Genomic DNA, 5,931 nt, shown 5'->3' on the forward strand with positions numbered 1-5,931 from the left:
AGCAATTTATGTGTGAAATCTAGTGTAGTAAACATGCATTTTACATATTTAGAATGGAGCTACCTTGGGTTTTACTCTCTTTTTGCAGGTTTTATATTTTCAAGGCTTTAAGGACTATCGGGCACTATATCCCCAATTTTACATGTAAAGAGGTCCTATTTCTTTTCATGGTTGCAAAGAGAATGAAATTCTGAGCAAGATGGACGTGTTCAATTGCAAGTACACATTCGTTTGATTAACCATACAAGTGATTATTCTTTTCAGATCAGAAAAAGAATCATGGATCAGAACTGCTGAGATGCAGAACTAGCCCATTTGCAATTGTCCCAAGGGTATAATGAATATTCCAAATGCCAAAAAAGATCGATGGACCACATCCTTAAGTAATTGAAGATTCATTTATTTTAACAACAACTACCTAGCGTAGTTGGTGAGTTATGGTGGGCAAAATCCCTTGCTTATTAGGAGGTTTCAAGTTCGAACCTCTTAGCTGCCATTTTGTTGAGGTTTTTTTTAGAAAATTTTCTCTCTCCTACTCATCACTTAAAGGAGGTCGGCCAAGATGGTTATACGCAAGTTTGAAGAAGAAAGAGGAAAAATAGGAAAGAAGAAAAAAAAAAGAAAAGGGCATGGATGGAATTTCCCATTAAAATAGAATATTGTCCAAATCCAAGCAAGAAAAATCGTGGGAGATCTCTCTCCACACGTTTTCTCTCTTCTTTCTCCTCCACTTCATCAACAAGATTAAAAAAATATTTTTTTTAGATGCTAAAATCGTTAGCTTCCCTCCCCCATTCTCTATATAATAGAATTAACACAAGGGGAGGAGGAATTCATTCTTCTTCTAGGGTTTTTTCTTAGTTTCTCTATCTCTTTCTCTAGTTTTCTCTTTCTCTAGCTCTAGTTCTAGGTTTATGTTTTAAACACTGTTGTAAGTTCTTTTTATTCAGTTAACGCAAGCATTTTTTTTTTATTCAGTCTTTTATTTTTATTGTTTAAGCAATTGAAGTTGTAATTTTCAAGTTCTAGTTCTAGGCTTAGTTCTAGGTGACAAGAACAAGCTATGAAGCATGTCTTTCAATTTCAATTTTTTTCTTCAGATTTTTTTTCTTTAGTACTAGAAATTTCAAATTTGGTTTATTCCAGATCTGGTTTTTAGTACTGGTAGTATCTCAAATCGATCAAGTTTTCAGTTCAAGTAAGTAGGCACCTTCAGTAGTTTTCTCTCCACCCTCTCATTCCCTCTTCTGACTACCCTTTCTTTCTTAATTTAGGATTTTAATTTCATTCGTTAAATTATTGTTATCCCTTTCCCCCAAAGTTCATGGCTAGTGTATGTGTTGGCTTTGCCCGTCCTAGCCATAAAACCATCATTTTATTATTTTTATTTTAAATGTCTCCCTTTCCCTAAAGCCAAGTAGAGTAACCCTTGTAAGAGTGACTCTCTGGTCAAGTAGGGAAGCTCATATTATGATGCATCCCTCTGGCTAAGTAGAGAAACCTACTTGTGAGTCTGTCTCTAGTTTTATCCCCTTTCTTTTACTTTATTTTTATTTCAACATTTTTTTCCTTCATTGCTTTTTAATTGCGTGGGGTATTTATTTTCAGCTATGTATTTATTTAATTTTAATTGCGTGGCTTGCGTGTTTAAATTCTTAGATGACGAATGATTAGGATGTTATTTTAGATACATATGTTTAGGACAGTAATTAGAATTAGATCACAATCATTAATCGGTTCACTTTCGAATTATTAAAAGAAGTAAAAAAATAAAGTGGCTGCTCTCCCTGTGTGTTCGACCAGTAGCTACACTAATCCATACGCTTGTGGTTACATCTTAAAATCTCAAACACCCCATACCATACTATAGCTCACACCATACTATGACCTTGATCAACATCCATCCCATATGCAAGATATTACAATTACACCATTGGTTCTTGTAAGGCGTAAAACACACTCTATTGTCCCGTATCGTACTATGGCTCAAAGCATATTGTGACCTTGATCGATAGTGAGGTTTTCGCACAAACAATATGTACTCAATGATAACATAGATCATCCAAAAATCAACATAAGGACATAATGTAACAATCACAAACCCGAAAAGAAAATGAAATAAATATAAATCATGATTTGTAATATGCTTTCATTTATTAAGCTTGAAATGTCAAACCCAATAAAGAGATAGAAATTTCAAAGGAAATAAATTTAAAATTCTAAAAAACTAAGAAATCATTTAATATATAAATTAATTTCTTATATCACATGTTGATAATTATATAAAAAAGAAAATCATGTGTAGAGAGTGAATTAAACCACTTACCGCTTTCATAGAAGGCCAAAAAAAAGAAATCTTTAGATATAAGGTCTTGAACGAATGTCTCCCTCCTAATCAAATAAAGCTAAGGGAAGGGGTTGAACCTTTCTTCTTCTTCTTCTTCTTCTTCTTCTTCTCCTTCTCCTTCTCTTTCTCACTTGAATCACCAAGAGAGGAGAACAAGATGGGGGTGTCCCACTCTCTCTCTCTCTCTCTCTCTCTCTCTCTCTCTCATTTCTTCTTTCTTTTCAAAATTTGCAGCCTTGAGTGGGCTGCAAACCTTCCCTCTTCTCTTTTTATTTCCCAAGCTCTCTTCCTAATTCAAAGAAGGAATAAATTCTTTACGGTCCAATCAACTTTCTCCCTTTTCAATTTGCTTAGCAAGGCTAAGAGGAGATGCCAAAAGTGTTGCCCATATGCCCCCTTGATTATACAATTTGTCCCCCTTGATTTGATCATTTGTCCCCCCTTGATTTGAGTCTTATAAGGAAGGGAAAAAGGATAATCAATTTACCCCCCTTGATTTGAATCTCACAAGGAAAAAAAAAACACATCACTAAGTTAGTATAATTAAAAGAATAGTAATCTAGGTGTCAAATCATAATTGTATGAATTTGAATAATTAGCATAATAGGTAGGGTGGTTTGAAAAATCAACCACAAACATAAAAACCACATAAGGAAATAATGTGAGGTGAGGAGATACAATACCATATTTAATATGATTTATAACAGGCAGGTAATTGTAAGGCAAATTAGGAGTTTCTATAAGTGACCGACAATCGAAAAGGCAGTTATGCCTCACCACATAGTTACCATAAAAGGTATGAGTCTAAAAAGGAATTCTGCAATTCAAAACATTGAAAAACTTACCAAAAATAGAGTGGTGATAAGGCCAAAGAATCTTGGACTTTGGTCAATAAGTTTACATTTTGACCGCCACGTCTTCCATTACAAACATTGACTTTGACTGCCCCATCATCAGCTGACTCATCACTTCAAGTCAGGGTTGGACTAAGTTAAAGAAAAATCAAGGGTATTACAAGCAGTCTTGCTCTCAACTCAAGGTGCAGTATGCATAGGTATCACAAGCGTAATCAAGATCATGCTCTTCGAGCTCTGGTGTCCACCAGTCACCACCATACTCAGCCATAGAGGAAAAAGTGTCACTGCCTAGTGGCACGATGGTACCTACACCATCATCTAAAAAGCAACATGCACGTGATGTAAGGTTCAACTAGCTTTGTGAGAGATGGGGTTCATGCAAGCACATACACATAGTCTATTATGCAAGAATGATGCAATTCATTGTACTTTAACTACCTAACATAATACTAAGTCAGGTTCATGCTACTACCATGCATTTAGTTGTATCACTGGTCTCGAAAATTGCACTTCAGTCACCTAGCAATACTGCGGAAGTGGCATCTATAATGGATCATCGAACATACCACAGTTGGATTATCCAACACCTTACCCTATGTTAGCAAGGAAACATAGCATAGGGAATGTGACCTAACCACAATATGCTACATGCCATTCATAAAGATACAGGTAGTATGGAATAGGATACCGAAATCACCATCAGCCACATTGCATCCATATCCAAGCCTATCTAGCATACATACAGTTTACTATAGGATACGTAGTATCGGAATTATTATCCGCCACACTGCGTCCCACTTCTAAATATGGTCATGGCGTATAAGATACTGAAATTATCATCGGCCACGTAGTGCATCTATAACCATAGCTAACTCTAATGTGCATATAATGATGATGCAATCATCCACACAGCGATCATTGTACCAGAATCCACGTCGGCCACATTGGATCCCGCCATATAATCAAAATCACATATACAGTTCAAATAGAGTAAAGCATGTTTTTTTGCTAGAAGGTCAGATTATATTAATAAAAGAAAAAGGGTAAAAATATAATATAGGAGCAGGAAATGAGTCTCCACCTTCAGCATTTCCATCAGCAGAGACTTAGAACCGCTAAGACAAAAATCTATAATGAGCACACCCAATACTATTAGCATGAAGCTCAAAAGATATGTGTGTAGGCAGTTGCACATCGTCACAATCTATCCCAGAATTTGTAGCTTCCTTAGCTAAATAGTCTGCCACTGGGTTTGCTTCTCCAAAGTAGTGGGAGATCTTCCACTCAATGGTTTCTAAAAAAACAAGAAGGGAGTTCCACTCCTAAAGCACGAACCAAGGGATTTGCCTATGTTGGAAAAGAAAAACTACAGCAGCAGAGTTCGATTCAAACCAGAGATGACTAACTCCCATGATTCGAGCAAGGATCAGCCCCTTGATAATACTAAGTTAAATAATTATGGTGCATAAGATAGTGGAACCTAGTACCTCATACTTGCAAACTTAATTCCAACCAACAAGCTACAACTTCATATAAATAGAGTAAAGCATGTTATATAGTTCAAACATATCATACAAGAAGTTGAATTAACTTAACATGATTGCTATGACATACATGTAATTATATAATGTTAAAACACTCCAAAAGAAAGTCATGCCACTACTCACCTCATCTGTAGACCGGATGGGTGAAAATTCCCAAATTAGATACTCAATTCAAACCCCGCTAGGCCTCATCATATTGTGATAATTTTGTTCTAGGTACAAGGGTAAATGAGCATTAACACATGTTGAGAACATCTAAGGGGACCGACAGGGTTTCCCCACATAAGTATCAGAACTGTCATATTTGTTAGTTTAGAAACTGTCACCAGAAACATGTTAACGGGTTGACACTGTGAATATCTAGTGGCATGGAAAGAGGCCACTTAGGTTCTCAAAGGCCACCAAATTGATACAGTCCTACCGGTAGGACTCTTGTTGATGATCTACCGAGAAGTTCACCAACTTTGTTGGGGTTTGTTAGGTTGAGCCTGATCGCCGAGATTTATTCTGTGGAGATTATTGGGGATCACCCACCTTTCATTTAAGCCAAACCGTTTACATTTTCACCAATCCATTTGGGAGATATGGCGAAGACGATCAAAACCCTAACCTCCCTATTTGGTCAAATTGTCACAGAGCTTGGGTAGCTTGCTTTAAGCTCAGGAAACACGTTGGGGAGTGCAATGCACATCATTCCGACTATCAGAAGTCACTATGGTCTAGGTGTACCCCTCTAACTCAAGGAATCCCAGGTTTTCTAACAATCCAAAAACAAAAAATGGAAGAAGAATGGGCTTGGGGAGGTAAGCACCTACCTTCGGCAATTGGCAACACACGCAACTAGGAGCTCCTTCCCACTGCTTCTCCTTCTTCTCGTTCTCCTTTTCCTCATTTATCTCCCTCTCCCACTTTGAGTTCAAGTGAGAAATGAGAAAATGATCTAATTTCTCCCTTATATAGAGAGTGGCCTTAGGGCGTGTTTGCCGAGGCACCTGTTCGGGACCAAAACGGGTTAAGTCATTGGTCGGGTCATAGGGGCCCACCACCTTAGATTCACAAGGTGTGCAAGTCATGGGGGAAAGATGTAATGTAGTTTGGGAGGTTGGTCAGAGCTAGCCACGATGCGTGTAGCGAGACCCACGAGCATTTAAGCCATTTTTGTACAAAAGCACCACAGGAAGGA

The sequence above is a fragment of the Macadamia integrifolia genome, unplaced genomic scaffold (genome assembly GCF_013358625.1).
Source record: "Macadamia integrifolia cultivar HAES 741 unplaced genomic scaffold, SCU_Mint_v3 scaffold717, whole genome shotgun sequence".
In the NCBI taxonomy this organism is placed as follows: domain Eukaryota; kingdom Viridiplantae; phylum Streptophyta; class Magnoliopsida; order Proteales; family Proteaceae; genus Macadamia; species Macadamia integrifolia.